The sequence below is a fragment of the Bufo bufo genome, chromosome 1, assembly GCF_905171765.1.
Source record: "Bufo bufo chromosome 1, aBufBuf1.1, whole genome shotgun sequence".
In the NCBI taxonomy this organism is placed as follows: domain Eukaryota; kingdom Metazoa; phylum Chordata; class Amphibia; order Anura; family Bufonidae; genus Bufo; species Bufo bufo.
The window spans coordinates 365,372,367-365,396,210 of record NC_053389.1 but is presented as its reverse complement, the minus strand read 5'-3'; positions in this window follow the sequence as shown (position 1 = coordinate 365,396,210).

The window sequence follows — 23,844 nt, the reverse complement described above, 5'->3', positions numbered from 1 at the left end:
TCTCTGAGGTACGCTCGGGAGATAGGTAAGTTGTCTAAGTCTTCCTCACCTCTATGTGTGGCACCGGAGGGATCCGTCTGTTTGTGTGCAGCGGCGTGCGGCGAGGTCGGCGCCATCTTGGATTCTCTAGCAGCGTAGGCAGAGGCCGCTTTCTTTATTAATTTATCCATTTCCCCTTCACTGGGAGCGTTTTTTTGCTGGGTAGAGGAGTCCGAAGCTTTTGAGCCTCCTATCTTGACCATTTTGGATCCGACAAGCTATAAATCCAGGCTGTAGGGCGATATAGTATACAGAGCTACTGCTGCATGTGACCGGACACTTCAGGGGCTAGCTCTGCCCCCGCTCTTAGAGCATTCTCTTGATGTAAGATATTGCTGCTGCAAGATTTGTGCTATGGCAAAATTGGCTACTGTCTCTTTAAATCTTGCCGATTTACAAGAAAGAGGTCCTTACGCTCCTAAGTTTAGCTGGTGAACTCAGGGGTAGTGGAAGTAGTGTTTCACTACTGATCGGCACTGTGGGAAGTGCCAGAGTCCGGCTGAGGATCAGAGGAGTGGGGTACTGTGCCGATGCTGCAGCTGAGGCCCAGCGCAGTGCAGCGGGAGTCTTACTAGTGAGTGCCTATGGATACCCAGTAAATCGGGGGAATAGAGGGCAAGGGGGGTACCTTAAGGCTTGAGTCCTGATGCCCACTGAAGGCTACTCCGCTGATGTACGTTCCGGTGCTCGCGTCACAAAATGGCGCCTGCTTGCAGATGGACGCTTCAGGCGCAATGTCCCGTCAGCTGCAGAAGCTCACCGGAGCTGCGTACGGTACCGGGCTAAGGTGTAACGCTTGTTCGGGCGCTGAGTATATGGCTTTATGGCCTCCAGCAGTCAGTGAGTCCCCGGAAACGGCCACACCAGATCAAATCTAGGCCGCGGATGCACCTCACCACTAGGCCGCAATGATAGTTCAGGCCAGGGACCAGTCTGCTACCCCAGAAAGGTCTCAAAATGATGGCGACTGTGTCCACAGTCCCAAAATGCCTATAATGGGAACTCTTTAGCCTTGGTAGGCTGAGGATGGGCTTAGATTAAAGAACTCTCAGCAGAGCTGTGCTACAAGACGTCTTCCTCCTTCCTCGGCTAGCCACGCCCCCCTCAAGTCAGACATTCTTTCATCTCCCATTTATATATATTTTGAGTTGAGGAAATTGTTGATATTTTCCTTGGTGTTGGGGTGATCTTACATGCCATACATCTACCGCATTTAAAAAAGCCTTTCAATTTCATCCAGGTGCCCATGATTGTATTATCTTGTTTTATTGGTTTCTTAATCGATGGGGCTATTTTAAGTCCCAGATTAGGGGCTTTGGTAAATGTTAACGATGGCCTGGTCGGCATTAGATGACCAATCACCCGATCACTCAAAATATGGTGCCAATGAGTTTTTATAATTTTCTGCACTCTCTTATGATTATTATTAAATGGGAGTATCATTCTGGTATTAATTATACCGCTTTCTTGTCTATCTTTACTTGCTGGTTGTTTGTCTTGGAACCAAATTTGTCTATCTTTGCTTCTTGTTTTTTCTAGCGCTTCGTCCAGGATTTTCTCTGGATATTGTCTGTCTAAAAATTGATTCTTCATTTTTATAGCTTCTGTCTCAAAATCACCTTCTTGTGTACAGTTTCTTCTAATTCTGCCAAACTGGCCAAAAGGGATATTAATCAGCCAGTTTGGCAGATGACAGCTGGAAAACTGGATGAAACTGTTTTTAGATGTAGGTTTATCAGAGATGTAGTATTACAAAGCTATTACTTCTCCATACTCCCTTTTACACTTTTAGATTCATTGTATTGCAATTATTTAGCAGTTTTTATATTATATCTATCCATCTATGGTTCCCATCTATAGTTTCTATACTAATGATTCTACATAAGGCACAAGTAGTCCCATGCTGAATTAGCAGGACATTTCTTTTGGGCATTAAGAATATATTATGGCTTTATTCAACAGCATAAAAATCCACCTAAATTGTGTCATAGATCGTGTTACAAAGCTATTACTTCTAGGGCGCAATATCCTCATAATGCTAGAGTAATAGAGAGCAATGCCACAGCTCACAAGGTGTCTACAGGTTCTTCTTCATACAACTTGCGTTGTCCGGATCCGCCGTGTACTCCTCTTGCCGGAATTACACGCCGGATCCGGAAAAACGCAAGTGTACTGAAAGCATTTGAAGACGGAACCGTCTTCCAAATGCTTTCAGTGTTACTATGGCACCCAGGATGCTATTAAAGTCCTGGTTGCCATAGTAGGAGCGGGGAGCAGTATACTTACAGTCCGTGCGGCTCCCGGGGCGCTCCAGAATGACGTCATAGCGCCCCATGCGCATGGATGACGTGATCCATGCAATCACATGATCCATGCGCTTGGGGCGCCCTGACGTCACTCTGGAGCGCCCCGGGAGCCGCACAGACGGTAAGTATGCTGCTCCCCCGCTCCCCGCTACACTTTACCATGGCTGCCAGGACTTTAGCGTCCCGGCAGCCATGTTAACCATTCAAAAAAAGCTAAATGTCGGGTCCGGCAATGCGCCGAAACGACGTTTAGCTTAAGGCCGGATCCGGATCAATGCCTTTCAATGGGCATTAATTCCGGATCCGGCCTTGCGGCAGGTGTTCCGGATTTTTGGCCGGAGCAAAAAGCGCAGCATGCTGCGGTATTTTCTCCGGCCAAAAAACGTTCCGTTCCGGAACTGAAGACATCCTGATGCATCCTGAACGGATTTCTCTCCATTCAGAATGCATTAGGATAATCCTGATCAGGATTCTTCCGGCATAGAGCCCTGACGACGAACTCTATGCCGGAAGACAAGAACGCAAGTGTGAAAGAGCCCTTAGTTGATAACCAACTGCTTGTTTTATTTTTGTGTAGTCTGATTTTTAAAGAAGGTATAGCGGTGATAGATAAAATGATTGCATGCATAGAACTTTTATTCAGCTGTTGGGCAGCCTATTGAAAGCTTCATAAGAATCATTATGATAGCTTCTAACCACTAGACACAGTCCAACTGGAAAACTACTTGGAAGGAGAATCTGTCAGGTTAGAATGAACAGAATGGATGTTTGTAAGAGAAGGAATAGAGAAGAGAAAGTAGATGAAAGAGGTTTGGGGGTTTCCATGGTTGCAAGATAGAACAACCTATATATGACCCATAATAGCCTTAAGTCAGCCAGGCAGAAAAAAAAGACCCAGCTTTCAAGGAGGTCCTTTGTTTTGGTCTTTAGACTTTAGAGACTTCATATGCCGTAGCTGATGCTTTTCTACAACCACTTCTCTAATTGTAGGGGCCCTGACCAGTTTTAAGTTTTCCATGCCAGAAAGCATTTCTATATATCGATAGAGAAAAGGTGGGGTTATCAAATAAGTGGTTTATCAGAAAAGGCTATGATGGGAGAGATCCCATATGATTAGCATTTTATCCAAGTAGCTAATAAATGTTTTGGTAAAAATAGGAAAAGTAGCCTCTTATATGTCCTTTTTAGTATTCCATCCACATTAATCCAAACAATCTGTAAGAAAAAACTGTCCTTACCACACAAAACCATCTTACTTTGACTCCCTTCAAAATATTTTAATGGGAATGTGTCATTAGAAAATAACCTATTGTTTAAATTACATTTTTATGTTTAAAATATTTTTCAAGAATTTTTGATGCTGTTATTTTTAACTTTTTATGTCAATATCTATTTAAACAAAACCCATGCAATCCTGCAATTTTACCACTGCCCACTAAGCCTAATAATAGGTGCCAATGCTTGGTCTGTACAGATCACTTTACTGCAGTTACCTGCTTATCTGTTATTCTAATCCTGGCTGTAATTAGATCACCGTTGTTTATAGATAAGACAGGATTCACCATTCAAAATGATTCTCAAAGCTTATATATTCTTTCCTTGTACAATGACGTCTGCACAGGTCAAGGAGCATGCCTAGAAAACTCTCCCATAGAAATCAATCAGGTCCCCATCTGACCTTTTTTTCTATGGCCCATGGGAATTCCGTAAAGCAATTTTCTTAATAGTTAGGGATAAACATCTGCCGGGACGGTTCGCGAACGCGATCAAATGTTAGCGAACCGCAAATTCACGGTGAGTCCCATTCATTTTAATAGCAGGCGAACCTGAAAAATCTTCAGCTCATATTTGCAGCCAAGAAATAATTACTAGAAGTGCACAAATAGTCCCACAACATGGACAGTAACATACCAGATGTATTATTCAAATTTGTGATCTCCATTCATAATTTTTTTCAATGTGAAATATCGGCAATATAACTTTTGCTTACGCGCATGCGCAAATGCACTATACAGTACCCAAATGCACTATAAAGAAAGTATATTGGTATATAACACCCCGCTTCTATCAGTTTTTTGGGGGGGGCGACTGGTATATCACACCAGTTATAATTATTTTTTCCAATACCGTTTGTCACTGTGTGTGGCAGAGGGAACACAACAAAACCACAAACAAATGCTGCAGTACCCAAATTAACTATATAGAAAGTATATTATTGGTATATAACACCCTGCTTCTTTTAGTTTTTTTGGGGGGCGACTAATATATCACACCAGTTATAATAATTTTTTTCCGATCCTTGTCATTGAGCTATCAAGCAGTGTTTGATAGAGTCAACAAAATTTATCAATCTGAAAGGCTGTCGGCTATTCGCTCAGATACATTTGCTTTGTTTGAAAGAGTCTGGGAGCCCTGGTCGTCCTCTTCCCACTCCATTGATCTTTCCCTCTATCGTGGGCTCTGATGGTCATCCTGGATGTGTTGTGCACCGAGGGGTGGTTGTGAGGTTTAGGGCTCTTTCACACTTGCGTTCTTGTCTTCCGGCATAGAGTTCCGTCGTCGGGGCTCTATGCCGGAAGAATCCTGATCAGGATTATCCTAATGCATTCTGAATGGAGAGAAATCCATTCAGGATGCATCAGGATGCATCAGGATGTCTTCAGTTCCGGAACGGAACGTTTTTTGGCCGGAGAAAATACCGCAGCATGCTGCGCTTTTTGCTCCGGCCAAAAATCCGGAACACTTGCCGCAAGGCCGGATCCGGAATTAATGCCCATTGAAAGGCATTGATCCGGATCCGGCCTTAAGCTAAACGTCCTTTCGGCGCATTGCCGGAGCCGACATTTAGCTTTTTCAGAGTGGTTACCATGGCTGCCGGGACGCTAAAGTCCTGGCAGCCATGGTAAAGTGTAGTGGGGAGCGGGGGAGCAGCATACTTACTGTCCGTGCGGCTCCCGGGGCGCTTCAGAGTGACGTCAGGGCGCCCCAAGCGCATGGATCATGTGATCACATGGATCAAGTCATCCATGCGCATGGGGCGCTCTGACGTCACTCTGGAGCGCCCCGGGAGCCGCACGGACTGTAAGTATACTGCTCCCCCGCTCCCCGCTCCTACTATGGCAACCAGGACTTTAATAGCGTCCTGGGTGCCATAGTAACACTGAACGCATTTGGAAGACGGTTCCGTCTTCAAATGCTTTCAGTACACTTGCGTTTTTCCGGATCCGGCGTGTAATTCCTGCAAGTGGAGTACACGCCGGATCCGGACAATGCAAGTGTGAAAGAGGCCTAAGCCCTCTTTTTCCTGGTCGCCTCCTGACACTAGACCTATGTACCCTGTAGCGGTATGTCTATTACTCCTGATTTCCTGATGCTTTTATTTTTTATTTATGTCTTATTTTATGTATATCTTTCTGTTCCTTATTTTACTTGTTTGGAATGTCCAAATAATTGGACTCCATGTCCTTTGTTTTAAGTGCATTATCCTGTACACCTTATTGTTGTGAAAACCTAATAAATACCATTGAAACATAATAATTTTTTTCAAATTTAGTTTGCACACTTATCAATAGTACACCTATACCAGTCCTTAAAAGGACTTTTGTGCATGGGTGTATGAACCCCCAAAAATCTGGGGGGACAGCATTTTTGCTCGCCGGGTATTATATATAATTTACTTACAGTTCTGAAGACTCAGGGGTGCTGGCTGGCTTGGCTGGGCAGAAGGAATGTGGGAGACTGTGAGGCCTTTTTCTCCAAGCTGCTCCGGATCAGTGCTCTGGGCAGCTGGGCTCCGGGCTGGAAGTGGGCACAATAAGAAAAAAATATTTTTTCTTACACCTCAGGTCAGACCACCAATCAGACCCCCAATGTTAATCAGACCTCAGCTAACAGCCCCAATAAGATCCCCAATGTTAATAAGACCTCTGATCACACCTCAGCTCAGACCCAAATATGAATGACCCCCAATCAGACCTCAGATAAGAGCCCTAGTGCCTCTCATCAGCCCCCCAGTGCCTCTCATCAGCCCCCCAGTGCCTCTCATCAGCCAGTAATAACAGCCCCCCCAATCATGTGCCAGTAATAACAGCCCCCCCAATCATGTGCCAGTAATAGCCCCCCCAATCATGTGCCAGTAATAGCCCCCCCAATCATGTGCCAGTAATAGCCCCCCAATCATGTGCCAGTAAAACAAAGTATTGTATATATATAAAAAAATAACACTTATATTTACCTCTTTGGAGCGATGCGATGCAGGCCTCTTCCGGCCTGTGTCCCGACTCCAGCGCCTAGTAGTGTCGGCAGCCTATCAGAGGAACAGGAAAGGGACACACCTCCCTGCCCTGCTCCTCCGCACAGCCTTCTGTTTGTATCGCCGTCCTGAGGACGGCGATACAAACAGATCACTATGGAGATGAGCGCTTTGCTTCCACAATGGAAGCGCTCATCTCAGTGCCTGCCCCGCAGCCGCCGCACACATTGCCCCGCTGCCGCTGGGGGGATTTGACCATACCTGTCCCCCCCCGCATTATTTCCTGGGGGGGATCTGTCCCCCCCGTCCCCCCCGCTTCCTACGCCCATGCTTTTGTGGACCTTTTTGATAGCGTTTTTGTCCCTAACAGTCTGTCCCAGCTCCACACAGCAACCTTTCCCTACACTGACAAAAGACTGAATGTAAAATGGTGGCCAGATCGGGTGTATTTATAAAGGTAGGGGGTATGTCCATGGGCTGAACTGTCTGAATTGGCTGTCCTGTACCACCTGACGGATGTGTCATGGGTCAAAGTTCTTCACAATGTAAAAGAATATGGCGGACGCGAATATCTCCATATGTTTGCATGTTCGGCGAATCGCAAACGCACAAAGTTCGCTGTGAACCGCAAGGCCATCTCTATTTCTTAATGCTTTCTAAATTCTGTTAAGAACAGCTCAGACAAGATGGATGCCCCCATAATCATGTTTAGGGAATAGAATAAATACATCTGCAATCAAAAAATAAAAAGAGATATAAAAAGAGAAAAAAAAGATATGTGTTACTATCTGGTTTTAACTGGCAGAAAAATATTTTTGGTGACACACTTCCTTTAAGTCTTATCACTTGGTTTATACAGTTGTGTTCAAAATTATTCAACCCCCAATGCTGTAAAGGGTTTTAGGGAATTTATTGTACATTTGTAATTGTGTTCAGAATGAAATCTTACAAGGACTTTTTAAAGAACCAAATGCAACTAAAATGACATCAATTGTTTTTGTAATACAGTATTAAATGTTTTTTTTGTGATTTCTTCATTGACACAATTATTCAACCCCTTAAAAACTACCACTCTTAAGAACAGAGGTTCATTCAAGTGTTTTCGATCAGGTATTGAAAGCACCTGTGGATGTCAAGGAGCAGCAATCAAGCATAATAAGCACCAATTAGGCAGATTTAAAAGGACTGTGATACTCAGCTCCTTCTAGACATTTACTGGTGTGTTTACAAACATGGTGAAGTCAAGAGAATGGTCCAGGAAGACAAGAGAAGAGGTGATTTCTCTTTACAGGAAGGGCAATGGCTATAAGAAGATTGCAAAGATGTTAAACATACCAAGAGACACCATAGGAAGCATCATTCGCAAATTCAAGGCAAAGGGCACTGTTGAAACGCTACCTGGTCGTGGCAGAAAGAAGATGCTGACTTTGACTACTGTGCGCTACCTGAAGCACAAAGTGGAGAAAAGTCCCCGTGTGACTGCTGAGGAACTGAAAAAAGATTTGTCAGATGTGGGTACTGAAGTTTCAGCTCAGACCATAAGGCACACACTGCGTAATGAAGGCCTCCATGCCAGAACTCCCAGGCGCACCCCCTTGCTGTCTCCAAAGAATAAGAAGAGTCGACTGCAGTATGCTAAAACTCATGTGGACAAACCACAAAAGTTTTGGGATAGTGTTCTGTGGACTGATGAAACAAAATTAGAACTGTTTGGGCCCATGGATCAACGCTATGTTTGGAGGAGGAAGAACAAGGCCTATGAAGAAAAGAACACCTTGCCTACTGTGAAGCATGGCGGGGGGTCAATCATGCTTTGGGGCTGTTTTGCTTCTACAGGTACAGGGAAGCTTCAGCGTGTGCAAGGTACCATGAATTCTCTTCAGTACCAGGAGATATTGGATGAAAATGTGATGCAGTCCGTCACAAACCTGAGGCTTGGGAGACGTTGGACCTTTCAACAGGACAATGATCCCAAGCATACCTCCAAGTCCACTAGAGCATGGTTGCAGATTAAAGGTTGGAACATTTTGAAGTGGCCATCGCAGTCACCAGACTTAAATCCGATTGAGAACCTCTGGTGGGACTTAAAGAAAGCAGTTGCAGCGCGCAAGCCTAAGAATGTGACTGAACTGGAGGCTTTTGCCCATGAAGAATGGGCGAAGATACCCGTAGATCGCTGCAAGACACTTGTGTCAAGCTATGCTTCACGTTTAAAAGCTGTTATAACTGGAAAAGGATGTTGTACTAAGTACTAAGATTGAATGTCACTTGGGGGTTGAATAAAACTGATAATGATGTGAGCACAGAAAAGACATTTGTGGTTATTTCATTATAAATGTTATGTTATATTTGTCTGACTTACAAGTGCCTCTTTGATTTAATTGTAAACAAGATGACGGAAATGATCAAAATCAATGTCAAACTGGCGAAAACACTCAATTTCAGTGGGGGTTGAATAATTTTGAACACAACTGTAGAAGATGCTAAACAGTTAATCCCTTTACATTGGAGCGCTACAGAACCACTAGCAACCACTTAGTAGAGAGCAAAAGTTGACCAACTCTTCTGCTTAGAAGAACTTTAAGGCTGGGAATATAACGCTAAAAATGGATTTTGGAAACCTTGGGCCTCTGGATAATACACTGCTCAAAAAAATAAAGGGAACACAAAAATAACACATCCTCGATCTGAATTAAATATTCTTCTGAAATACTTTGTTCTTTACATAGTTGAATGTGCTGACAACAAAATCACGCAAAAATTTAAAAATGGCAATCAAATTTTTTAACCCATGGAGGTCTAGATTTGGAGTCACCCTCAAAATTAAAGTGGAAAAACACACTACAGGCTGATCCAACTTTGATGTAATGTCCTTAAAACAAGTCAAAATGAGGCTCAGTAGTGTGTGTGGCCTCCACGTGCCTGTAAGACCTCCCTACAACGCCTGTGCATGCTCCTGATGAGGTGGCGGACGGTCTCCTGAGGGATCTTCTCCCAGACCTAGACTAAAGCATCTGCCAACTCCTGGACAGTCTGTGGTGCAACGTGACGTTGGTGGATAGAGCGAGACGTGATGTCCCAGATGTGCTCAATTGGATTCAGGTCTGGGGAACGGGCGGGCCAGTCCATAGCATCAATGCCTTCGTCTTGCAGGAACTGCTGACACACTCCAGCCACATGAGGTCTAGCATTGTCTTGCATTAGGAGGAACTCAGGGCCAACCACACCAGCATATGGTCTCACAAGGGGTCTGAGGATCTCATCTCAGTACCTAATGGCAGTCAGGCTACCTCTGGCGAGCACATGGAGGGCTGTGCGGCCCTCCAAAGAAATGCCACCCCACACCATTACTGACCTAATGCCAAACCGGTCATGCTGGAGGATGTTGCAGGCAGCAGAACGTTCTCCACGGCGTCTCCAGACTCTGTCACGTCTGTCACATGTGCTCAGTGTGAACCTGCTTTCATCTGTGAAGAGCACAGGGCGCCAGTGGCGAATTTGCCAATCTTGGTGTTTTCTGGCAAATGCCAAACGTCCTGCACGGTGTTGGGCTGTAAGCAAAACCCCCACCTGTGGACGTCGGGCCCTCATATCACCCTCATGGAGTCTATTTCTGACCGTTTAAGAAGACACATGCACATTTGTGGCCTGCTGGAGATCATTTTGCAGGGCTCTGGCAGTGCTCCTCCTGTTCCTCCTTGCACAAAGGCGGAGGTAGCGGTCCTGCTGCTGAGTTGTTGCCCTCCTACGGCCTCCTCCACGTCTCCTGATGTACTGGCCTGTCTCCTGGTAGCGCCTCCATGCTCTGGACACTACGCTGACAGACACAGCAAACCTTCTTGCCACAGCTCGCATTGATGTGCCATCCTGGATAAGCTGCACTACCTGAGCCACTTGTGTGGGTTGTAGACTCCGTCTCATGCTACCACTAGAGTGAAAGCACCGCCAGCATTCAAAAGTGACCAAAACATCAGCCAGGAAGCATAGGAACTGAGAAGTGGTCAGGTCACCACCTGCCGAACCACTCCTTTATTGGGGGGGTCTTGCTAATTGCCTATAATTTCCACCTGTTGTCTATCCCATTTGCACAACAGCATGTGAAATTGATTGTCACTCAGTGTTGCTTCCTAAGTGGACAGTTTGATTTCACAGAAGTGTGATTGACTTGGAGTTACATTGTGTTGTTTAAGTGTTCCCTTTATTTTTTTTGAGCAGTGTATATAACAAGAATTATCTGCTGCCATGCTTGCCCTCCTCCACTCCCACAGAAAAAAAACCACATTTTTTTACCACTGGCGCTTTATGGTTCTATAACTCCTCTTAGACAGACGTGACTGCTAATGGCATTAGTTACATCTTCTTTTTATGTATATTGTCTCCCCATTTATTCGCTACGATCCAGGAAACCATACATGTCTCAGCATGGGCATTATGAAACTAACTTAGCAAAAAGTGGCGTATCTATGTCACATGAAGTGACATATCTATGTCTTCATGATTTGCTCTGAAATGTTGACCAACTAATCTCACTATATGTCTATGGATATTGTCTGGACATTGTTGACATTTCCATATATTATTCCTTTTTAGGACAAAACTAAAACAAATAACAGCAGAATTAATAAAAAAAGAATAAGAAAAATAAGAGAGTCTAATCTATTTTCTGGTATTGAAACCAATGGATTCCTCTGTCTCTCTGTTTATTGGCATAGTTTTAAAGCCAGTCTACTGGTCTTGTGGTCTAGTTGCAGTTTCAGTAAGCTCCAAACAAATTTATTTTTTGCTCAACTTAATCTCTTGAACAAGTCTCTATGGGTAAAATAGAAGAATGTCTGTTTTGTACAAATTTATGTGGCCAAACCATTACATTTGGGGACAGTTACTGTGTTGGAGAAGGGGAAGAAAGTTAAGAGTGTATAAGTCTGAGGGAACCTAAACATTTAGCTATTTAATGGTTTTTAGTTGCCATTTGACGTTTCCTTCAGCTTTACCACTAGAGAAGTACGTAATGTAATGTTTAGACTTCAGTTTTGACTTGCTTTAAAGTTACTCACTTGGCTGAAGTGTTAAATTACCTGGTGAGAACTTGGAGGAACACCATAGTGCTAATTTATATTACTTTTGACCTATCTATACACCTGACATGTTGAGACATCCATGAGATGTTCCATGGTAATAAAATACAGTAGTGGTGATGGGGACAGCCCTGATTTGCCTCTGCAGCAGAGGTTCCAGAAAGTGCCTGCATGCATCAGTATTTTGTCCAGTATAATTTTAGTGGACCTCATTATAATCATGAGGTCCATCGGATACCATTAGCACCCAGCATACAGTATGCTGGATCTGTTGATTCAATTTTTTTTGTTCCTATTCTAAATCTGAAAAATGGAATTTCAGTGCAGAGTTGAACCTGAGCCTAGTTGGATAAGTATTCCTTTCAAGACACTTGCTAATGTTTAACACTTTTCTGGAGGAGGAGCACTGTCCTTGTTGTTGTGTGTTAGACGTTATGAAATTACTAGTGATGAGCGAGCATGCTCGGCCGAATACTTGTTCGGCTCGAGCATCGCTATGCTTGGCACATGGCGGTACTCGGCCGAGTACCACATGTGCTCGAGCGCCATGCTCGAGTCTCCTCCCCGCACGTTTTGTGGCTGCTAAGAAGCCAAAAAACATGCAGGTAAGTACTGCCATCACTGTAATGCCAGTAGCCATGTTGGCTGTTGGCATTACAGTGATTGGCTGGCCGGAACGCATCATCAGGTGCTATATAGCACCAGATGACGCGGGTTCGGCTCATAGCGAGTCAGGGAGAGCTGCGCTTAGGAAGGGACAGATAGTGTAGGGAGATTATGATTGCAATTTACTCAATTTTAAAACGTTTCAAAGACCCAAAAGTCCTTTTAAGGACTATTGTGTGTGGTGGCAGCAATTTAATTGTGCAAAGTTGTACTAGAATTTTTTTTTTTTTTATACTTTTTGAAATAGTGATTATTTTGCTATATAGAAGGTGTCTGCAGTGACTTGCAACATCTGTGCAGCAATACCTTCTGTGTGTCAGGGGCAGAGATAGGAAGAACATTAGTGAAAATATATATTTTTTCCCATAATCCACATTTTTGCTGTCAAGGGCTTAATCCGTAAATTGTGTGATCTGCGCTTCATTACCTTGTGTGGTTGTCAGGCCCAGATATACAGTGGGGGAAATAATTATTTGACCCCTCACTGATTTTGTAAGTTTGTCCAATGACAAAGAAATGAAAAGTCTCAGAACAGTATCATTTCAATGGTAGGTTTATTGTAACAGTGGCAGATAGCACATCAAAAGGAAAATCGAAAAAATAACTTTAAATAAAAGATAGCAACTGATTTGCATTTCATTGAGTGAAATAAGTATTTGAACCCTCTAACAAAAAAAGACTTAATACTTGGTGGAAAAACCCTTGTTTGCAAGCACAGAGGTCAAACGTTTCTTGTAATTGATGACCAAGTTTGCGCACATTTTAGGAGGAATGTTGGTCCACTCCTCTTTGCAGATCATCTCTAAATCCCTAAGGTTTCGAGGCTGTCTCTGTGCAACTCTGAGCTTGAGCTCCCTCCATAGGTTTTCGATTGGATTAAGGTCCGGAGACTGACTAGGCCACTCCATGACCTTAATGTGCTTCTTCTTGAGCCACTCCTTTGTTGCCTTTGCTGTATGTTTTGGGTCATTGTCGTGCTGGAACACCCATCCACGACCCATTTTCAGTTTCCTGGCAGAGGGAAGGAGGTTGTCGCTCAGGATTTCACGATACATGGCTCCGTCCATTTTCCCGTTTATGCGAATAAGTTGTCCTGTGCCCTTAGCAGAAAAACACCCCCAAAGCAAAATGTTTCCACCCCCATGCTTGACGGTTGGGACGGTGTTTTGGGGGTCATAGGCAGCATTTTTCTTCCTCCAAACACAGCGAGTTGAGTTAATGCCAAAGAGCTCTATTTTGGTCTCATCAGACCACAGCACCTTCTCCCAGTCACTCTCTGAATCATTCAGGTGTTCATTGGCAAACTTCAGACGGGCCTGCACATGTGCCTTCCTGAGCAGGGGGACCTTGCGAGCCCTGCAGGATTTTAATCCATTGCGGTGTAATGTGTTTCCAATGGTTTTCTTGGTGACTGTGGTCCCTGCTAATTTGAGGTCATTAACTAACTCCTCCCGTGTAGTTCTAGGATGCTTTTTCACCTTTCTCAGAACCATTGACACCCCACGAGGTGAGATCTTGCGTGGAGCCCCAGAGCGAGGTCGATTGATGGTCATTTTGTGCTCCTTCCATTTTCGAACAATCGCACCAACAGTTGTCACCTTCTCTCCCAGCTTCTTGCTAATGGTTTTGTAGCCCATTCCAGCCTTGTGCAGGTCTACAATTTTGTCTCTGACATCCTTGGACAGCTCTTTGGTCTTTCCCATGTTGGAGAGTTTGGAGTCTGCTTGATTGATTGATTCTGTGGACAGGTGTCTTTTATACAGGTGACTAGTTAAGACAGGTGTCCTTAATGAGGGTGACTAATTGAGTAGAAGTGTCTAACCACTCTGTGGGAGCCAGAACTCTTAATGGTTGGTAGGGGTTCAAATACTTATTTCACTCAATGAAATGCAAATCAGTTGCTATCTTTTATTTAAAGTTTTTTTTTCGATTTTCCTTTTGATGTGCTATCTGCCACTGTTACAATAAACCTACCATTGAAATGATACTGTTCTGAGACTTTTCATTTCTTTGTCATTGGACAAACTTACAAAATCAGTGAGGGGTCAAATAATTATTTCCCCCACTGTAGAAAAAAAATTATAATACAGAAAACACTATTTTTTTCCCATAATCTATCCACATTTTTGCTGTCAACAGTGTAATCCGTGAATTGTGTGATCTGTGCTTCAATACATTGTGTGGTTGTCAGGTCTAGATATAGGGAAACAAAATTAAAGGGAGTCTGTCACCACAATTTGCCCTTATAGACCACTTACATAGCACTGTAGCATAGCTATAGATCAGTCAAATGGTACCTTTGTCTTTTTGTTTGGATGTTCATCAGGGGCAAAAACAGAGTTTTATTCATATGTACATGAGGGCTCGCAAGTGCCCAGGGGCGGCGTTCGGGCTGTAAGTGCCCAAGCCGCTCTTCCTTCTTCTCACATAACCCCTCCCCAGCCTATTGCTTGGGCCGCCCTGTAAGCCTCTTATGTCATGCAGTGTACTGGCCGATATCCCGCCGGCACATGCGCACTGTGATGACCATTGTGGGCAGCAGCATCATTCCATGCAGTGCGCATGCGCGGACGGGATATCGGCCAGTACACTGGATGATGTAAGAGGCTTACAGGGCGGGCCAAGCAACAGGCTGGGGAGGGATTATGTGAGAAGAAGGAAGAGCGACCTGGGCACTTACAGCCCGAACGCCGCCCCTGGACACTTAAGAGCCCTCATTTACATACGAATAAAACTCTGTTTTTGCCCCTGGTGAACATCCAAACAAAAAGACAAAGGTACCATTTGACTGATCTATAGTTATGCTATAGTGCTATGTAAGTGGTCTATAAGGGCAAATTGTGGTGACAGACTCCCTTTAAATACAGAAAACAATTTTTCTCCCATAATCTATCCACATTTTTGCTGTCAACGGTGTAATCCGTGAATTGTGTGATCTGTGCTTCAATATATTGTGTTGCTGTCAGACCCAGATAGAGGGAAAAAAATATAATACAGAAAACAAATTTTTTTCCCCATAATCTATCCACATTTTTGCTGTCAACGGTGCAATCCGTGAATTGTGTGATCTGAGCTTCAATACATTGTGTGGTTGTCAGGCCCAGATATAGTGAAAAATATAAATAAAAACTACATCAGAAAACAGTTTCTTTACCGCAGATTCCAATAATCTGGGCCTAAAATAGTGTCCATTTTCTGTGGTGTTCTGTGACATATACAGAACGCCATCCAAAAACTGTTTCTTTAGGGCAAATTCCAATAATCTGGCCCTAATCTACAGTAGTGTCCATATTCTGTGCGTTTCTGTGACATACTGTACTGCATTCGAAAACTAAGTTTGTATTGCAAATTCCAAAAATCTGGGCTTAATCCAGTGTCCATATTCTGTGTGTTTCTGTGACATATACTGTCCTGCATCCAAAAACAGTTTCTTTAGGGCAAATTCCAATCATCTGGGCCTAATCTAGTGTCCATATTCTGTGTGTTTCTGTGACATATACTGTCCTGCATCCGAAAACTGTGTCTTTAGCGGACTGTAAAACAATCTGCGCCACAACTAGCGACAAAACCATTAATATGAAGAAGGTGAGCACTAAGGGACGGGGAAGTGGGCGTTATTCTGATGGTGCACGGAGAGGCAGTGGCCCTGAGCTCAATGAAACTGTGCCTGCTGCCAGTGCACCAGAAAAAAAAAACATCCACTGAACCCAGCTTCATGTCCAATTTAGCTGGGCAGCGCAGGACAACACTGTCTAAGTCGGACCAGTGCGAACAGTTGGTCTGTTGGATTGCTGAAGATAATGCTTCCAGTCGGTTAAGCACCACCCTCTCTTCCACCAAGTCCAGTCTCTGTAGCGAAGAGTCTGGTCAACCGAATCCTCTCTCTGATCATCCTTCCTCCCACCATGGAGAGGCTTGCCAAAGGAGTGATCCCACACTCGGATATTCCGAGGAGCTCTATCCAGCGCCACTATTACATTTGGCCCTTGCGCCCAGCACCCTTGAAGAGGGACCTGAGATATTGTGCCCTGATTCCCAACCTCTTGAGCCTTCACAGTCGGTGAAGGTGGTGAACGGCAATCATTCGTTCACGAGGTGGATGATGATGAGACACAGTTACCAATCACTGAGGTTGTGGTTAGATCAGGTCAGGAGGATGAGCAGAGTCAGGAAGTGGAAGAGGAGTTACTTGACGATGAGGTCACTAACCCAACCTGGGAAGGTGAAAAGCCGAGCGAGGACAGCAGTACAGAGGGGGAGGGATCCGCAGCACCGCAACAGGCTGGAAGAGCCAGTGGGGTTGCAAAAGGGAGAAGTCGGCCCACATCAAACAGGCCCGTAATTGTTACACCGAGCACCCCCATGCAAAAATCTACCTTGCCAAGGAGTAGGTGTTCCGCAGTATGGCACTTTTTTTAGGAAAGTGCAGACGACAAAAGATTGGTAGTTTGCAACCTCTGCCATACGAAAATGAGCCGGGGTGTGAACACTAGCAACCTCACCACCACCAGCATGATCCGCCACATGGCATCCAAGCACCCTAACAAGTTGGCCGAATGCCTGGGTCCACAATCTGGGTCTGCGGGTCAGACCACTGCCTCCTCTTCCCCTGTGTTACACACTGCTGGCCAATCCCCTGTTGAAGGCGCAGGGTGCCCCTCGCCCTGCACCTGGACCTTTGCATAAACCATCAGCAACAGCATCCACTTCCCTGTCCCAGAGCAGCGTCCAAATGTCCATAACAGTCATTTGAATGCAAGCGCAAATACCCAACCAACCAACCCACCTACAGGCCATATCACTAAATGTGCAACTTTCGATATTACTGGCCCTTGAAATGTTGCCATTTAGGCTTGTGGACACTGAGACCTTCCGCAGCCTGATGTCGGCAGCCGTCCCTCGATACGCAGTCCCCAGCCACCACTATTTTTCACTGTGTGCCATGCCCGCCTTACACCAGTATGTGTCCCAGAACATCACCCTTGCCCTCACCGGCGCATTTACTGGGAAGGTCAGTATAAATGAAACCACGCACTCTCAAAGTAATATGCAAGGGTAGGTTTAAGGTAAAGCTCCTTTATACCAAAATAGGTACAGTATATATCTCAGGAATGCAATAAAGATTTTTTTTTCCGAAATAATAAAAAAATTAAAAAAAACTCTAAATTATAAACAAATCTCTATTATGTGATATAGATGAAGCACTTTATATTGTGATTGCTGGGGGAGACGTTTCGGTCTGTTAGACCTTTATCAAATCATTGCTTAAAAGTGGAGTAGTATGTATGGTCACGGTGACGTCCCACATGGAGGACGCTAGACAGGGAGTAAATATTTACTCCCGGTCTAGTGTCCTCCACGTCCGTACTTCCTTAGGCAACTGAGGAAGGGAGACAAGGGGAACACACAGCAGTTCCAACAAAGGCAGGGCAACACTCTCCAAGGCATGGGACACTTTCATGACACTCTGCCAGCAACTTCATCCTGAAGCGCGGACTAGTGGTACAAGGAGGGAAAAGTTTTGGAACATGGTGAAGGAATACATAGCAGACCGTGTCAGCGTCCTAAATGATCCCTCAGTGCCTTACAACTGCTGGGTGAACAAGCTGGACATGTGGCACGAACTTGCGCTCTACCCCTTGGAGGTGCTGGCCTGGTGTGTATTTAGTGCTGCTGGTTGCATTATAACAGATAAGTGTATCCGCTTGTCCACTGGCAATGCTGACAGGTTGACTCAGATAAAAAAGAACAAGGCCTGGATTGCCCCTGACTTTTCAACTCTACCAGAGGAGAGCTGAGCTGATGATGAACATAAAGGCAATTTCAATCTATAATTTATAATGTACTCAATCTACTTGAGTGTATTCCCATGCACCTTTTCCACCACAAAAAAAGAGTATATGGTTGAATCTTGTTTTCTCCTCCTGTTACTCCTTATCCAGATTGTATATATTCCCTCCACTCAAATTTTTTTAATAAGGTCAGCTCAAATGCAGGCCCTCAACTCAAATTTTTTTATAGGGTCAGCTCAGCAGCAGGTCCTCGCCCCTAATGTTTTAGAGGGTCAGTTCAGCAGCAAGCTCTCACCCCTAATGTTTTAGAAGGTCAGTTCAGCAGCAGGCCCTCGCCCCTAATGTTTTAGAGGGTCAGCTCAGCAGCAGGCCATCGGTCCTAATGTTTTAGAGGGTTATCTTAGCAGCAGGCCCTAGCCCCTAATGTTTAAGAGGGTCAGCTTAGCAACAGGACCTCAGCCCTAATGTTCTACAGCATCAGCTCACCAGCAGGCCCTCACATATAATGTTTTAGAGCGTCAGCTCACCTGAAGGCACTTGCATATAATGTTTTAGAGCCTCAGCTCAGCAGCAGGCCCTCACCCATAATGTTTTAGAGGGTCAGCTCAGCAGCAGGCCATCGGTCCTAATGTTTTAGAGGGTTATCTTAGCAGCAGGCCCTAGCCCCTAATGTTTTAGAGGGTCAGCTTAGCAACAGGACCTCAACCCTAATGTTCTAGAGCATCAGCTCACCAGCAGCCCCTCGCATATAATGTTTTAGAGCGTCAGCTCACCTACAGGCACTTGCATATAATGTTTTAGAGCCTCAGCTCAGCAGCAGGCCCTCACCCATAATGTTTTAGAGGGTCAGCTCAGCAGCAGGCTCTCGATTATAATGTTTTACAGGGTCAGCTCACTAGCAGGCCCGCAACTCAATTTATGTGATATACAGGTTGTATTGGAGTGCCTCTTCCTTGTAATTTTTGGCAGCACTTGCACTTTATATATAAGTAAATATACAGGAAAGAATGTTTTCAATCAATTTTTCCTATACAATCGATTTTTTACTTTTAAGTAGATTGTGGGCCTGGCGATCACTTTAAGCTGCATCAGCAGCAGCATGGTGATAAAAATGAGTGGCAAGGTGACATGGTGTGGAGTTGGCAGCATGAGTAGGCCACATAGTGGCACAAGGACTGAGTCTGGATAAAAGACTGAGGCCACAGATTGTTTAGAAAGATGCAGATGGAAACAATCTGTGGAGCTGTATGACGGTCACCTGCAGATTAATGCAGACCATGGCCGTAGCTAAGAGGGGAAGCAGGGGAAGCTGCAGCTTTGGGGCCCTGACCCAGAAGGGGCCCATCCAGGAGGAGGAGGACTAAAGGATTTTTTGGTCAGGGCCCCTCAACAGTATTACACAATGAAATTATTTACAGTGTCAGTATGTAGACAGTGTATAAAACTGATGGAACAGCTGCCGGCCCTGGTCTGAGAGAGTGATCATTACTAGCCACAGGAATGGGGGAGGCATGAAAGGAAGGGGTCACTAAAAAATTACTGTGGGATAGAGCCCCATTCAAAAATTGGCTGTGGGGTCCAGTCAATTCTAGCTACGCCACTGATGCAGCCCACAAAAGCAAGTTGGGTTTATTGATTACAAAACCTTAATTAAATTGTGGGCCTGGTGATCAGTTTAAGGCCTTTTAAGCAGCATCAGCAGCAGCATGGTGATAAAAATTAGTGGCAAAGTGACATGGTGTGGAGATGGCAGCATGAGGAGGCCACATAGTGGCATAATGACAGAGTTGGGTTTGTCGGTTCAACCTCAGCTCACCAGCAGGCCCGCAATCTTTTACTGGGTCAGCTCACCTGCAGGCCCGCAACTCGATTCTTTTACTGGGTCAGCTCTAGGGTTGAGCGAACCTGGACCCGAACCTGAACATTTCAGTAAAAGTTTGGGTTCGGGTTCGTTGTTTCGGCGATTTCTTGGAGCTTTTTGAAAGACTGCAGAGCAGCCAATCAACAAGCGTTTAACTGTGTGACGTTAGAAGCCATCACATATAAGCTGGAGTCACGTAGCGCTGCACGTCACTCTGTTGTTCTTAGTGTAGGGAGAGGATGCTGCTGCTGAGAGGGAAATAATAGGACAGAATCTGTTATCAGAACTCCAATTGAACTCAGCGATCTACATAGATTTAGTTGTGTAGGTGCAGTGCACAATCTTTTTACCCTGCCCTGAGCCCAGTGACAGAAAAAAATTACTTTTATCCGTCTTTTATGCAAGCTCAGTGCACCAGCACTGCATCTGAGCTTTTGTGACATTCAAATCCAAGCTTGAAATACTGCACTAATAATCTGGTTTTAAAAAAACACCCTTTTTTGGCAATATACAACATCTGGTGCCTTTGCAGGATTAGTCAGTGTGCAATTTAAGCTAGAAATACAGCCATAATTTTCTGGGTTTTTAAAAACAACCTTTTTTGACAAAATACACTATTTTACAGCCCTTGCTGCATCTGCATATGTGAAATTCAATCATTATATACAGCTTGCATATTCTGTTAGTAAAAAAAAAAAACACCCATTTTTTGCAAAATACTTAATATTGCAGCCCTTGCTGCATCTGTGATTGTTAAAAAAACTGTTTTAAAAATGTAAAACATTTTCTGGCTTTGAAAAAACACCCAATTTTGGCAATATCCAACATCTGGTGCCTTTGCAGGATTAGTCAGTGTGCGATTTAAGCTAGAAATACAGCCATAATTTTCGGGGTCTTTAAAAACACCCTTTTTGGGCAAAATACACAATTATACAGCCCTTGCTGCATCAGCACATGTGAAATTCAAGGGTTATATACTGCTGTCATATTCTGTTATTAAACAAATACCCATTTTGGGCAAAAAAAAATTAATTGCGGCCTAGCTTGCATCTGTACGTGTGAGATACACCCTTTACATACTGTGGTTCTATTCAGTTATTTGAAAAACAGCCATATTGTGCAAAAAACTTAAATTGTGGCCTAGTATGGATCTGTACGTGTGAGATACACACTTTAGATACTGTGGTTATATTCTTCTATTAATAAAACACTCTATTTGGGCAAAAAATACACAATTTTACAGCCCTTGCTGCATCAGAACTTGTGAAATTCAAGGGTTATATACTGCTGTCATATTCTGTTATTAAACAAACACCCATTTTGAGCCATAAACTTAATTTTGCAGCCTTTGCTGCATATGTTATTGTGAGATACACACTTTAGATACTGTGGGTCTATTCAGTTATTTGAAAAACAGCCATTTTGGGCAAAAAACTTTAATTGCGGCCTAGTCGTGTGAAATTCAGAACGTGTGAAATTCAAGGTTTATATACTGCTGTCTAATTTCTGTTATTAAACAAACACCCATTTTGGGCCATGTAGAGGGGGAATATTAATTGCCAATATTTATGTAAATATCAATAATTAATATTCATAAATAGGAGGAGCCGTCTACCGATGACTCCGCCTATTTATACCTTTATAATAATAACACACTTTAACTTTGCCTTACGTTAATCACTAAACTAGCTGCATGCGCCTTACTAACTACCGCTAGTAACCACATGTTACACAATAGGTATAAATAACACACAGTATTTATAACACCTACAGTACACAACACACGCAATGCACTAACAATACAGTACTAAAAATACAGTACTAAACTACACTACACAATCCCAAATTCCACCCACAAACTAACTATACAGTGCACACACACATATATTAGCAGCCCATCCCACCTGGTTCTAATCCTATCCCTAAGGGAATAACGAAGGGTTAACGGTGGCGCTGCAGGGGTGAATGCAGGCCACAGACACAGAAATACAGTCAGGGGTACAGAATAGGGAGCAGGGATGCTCCTGCAGGGTTAGGGTAGGGAATTGGTGGTATCGTTGGTGGGATAGTGGTGGGGGTAAGGATACTCAATGCTCATGGCCAGGGGGATCCGTTGGTGGGACAGGGTTCCGTTGGTAGGAATTCATTGGTGGGACAGGGTAGGTAGGGGTTACTATCGTTGGTGGTATAGAGGGAAGGTAAGGATACTCAATGCTCATGGCCAGGGGGTGCTCGTCTGTCTAGGGGTGATCCTCTTCAGCCAGGGGTGGGGGGGGGGGGGCTCGGCTCTCTCTTCCTTCAGGGAGCTGTTCCCATGTGTCTCTGTGTCACGGCCGCGGTTTGACCGCGGTTTGGGTTGTTGTTTCAACCGCAGCTTGAGGCTTGATGTTGTTTGCCTCAAGTGCGGTTGCCGCGGACAACAGGTATGTGTGCGGTCCCTTTGGAGTTTGTGTGTGTGTATGTATGCACTGTCGTTTGTCTGTGTGCACTCTGTGTAGTGTGTGGTGTGCACGGACACCTTTCCTGCACTGTGGTTGCCCGTGGCAACGTTTGTCGTTGTGTACATGTGGTGGCAGTGTCCCGGCCTTGGGGCTGACTCCCAGGACACGATTGCCACCCATGTCGTTGCCTGCGGCAACAACCACAGTGTGTTTGTCGTATTGGACACTTTCCCTTTAAGTTGGTGTTTTCCCTTTCCTGTGGTGCTGGAAGGGTTAACTCCCTTCCCAGTGTGTGTGATGTCACTGGGTGTGTCTGACCGTTGGGTGTGGCCTCTTAGGCCTATAAAGCCTCTCACTTTGGCATGGCTCAGTAGGTTGCTTCAGTCATGCTTTGCTGTTGCAGCCTCCTGTGATTTCCATCTTCTTGTAAGGGCCACCCTTCTGGTCATAAGTTCTAATACCGTGATGTGTTGTTGATGTCTTGTGTCTTTGGTTTTTGTGCAGCTATGGATGTCCTGGTCCCTGTGTGTCTTCATGTGTGTGCTGTTTACCTTTGTCTGTGTGGACAGCCTTTCCTTAGCACGGGTTCCAGTCAGCAAGGCTGAGACAGGTTTGGTTGGAACTGTTTGGTTCACCTGTCTTATCCATAGTCATGTTTATGTACCCCCCTTCTTCATGCTGCTTGGCCAGTGAGACTCCTGCTCCTCCGTGCCTAGGAGGAGTGGGTTGTCTTACCCTGCTCCTTAGCCCAGGGACCGGTCGGAGGGTAAGTCAGGGATCCGAGGTTCCTACGCATGGGTCCTCCTACCATCAAGGTCGGCCCATGCAGGTAGGAGACAGGGTCAGCGTTAGGGACGCAACAGGAAGTGACCTGCTCCCTGATTCTGTGTTCCTGGCGAGTAGCGACTGGACATCTTCCGTCACCGCACGGCTGAGGATTTCCCCCATCCTCAGCCGTGACACTCTGTTTGTAGTCCAGTTCCAAGAGCCCCTGTTCCTGGCTTGGGGCTCATATATCAGCCTCAGAAACAGCTCACCTCCCCCCTCCTCAGGCATGTGACATCATAGTGTGCCTTTCTTTATCCTCAAATCCCAAGAGTCCTCCCCCCTAGTCCCAAAATGCTGGAAGTAGGGAAATGGAACAGGTTCATGATGTCTCTGGTTAGAAAGCCCCCTGGCAAACGGTGCCAGAGAGTCTGCAATCTCTTTGTCCTGAGGTGACCAGCAAACGAGACCATCCTACTGTTTAGGGCCTGAACAAAAGAGGACTAGATATTGATCAGCTGTTATCCTACAGGCTATCAGCACAAGTTTTTCTCTAAACATGGGGGATGAACTGTTGATAAGAGTTGATAGGGAATTGAATCTAGGAAATATTTAATACACTTCCCTCTACATATATATATATATAT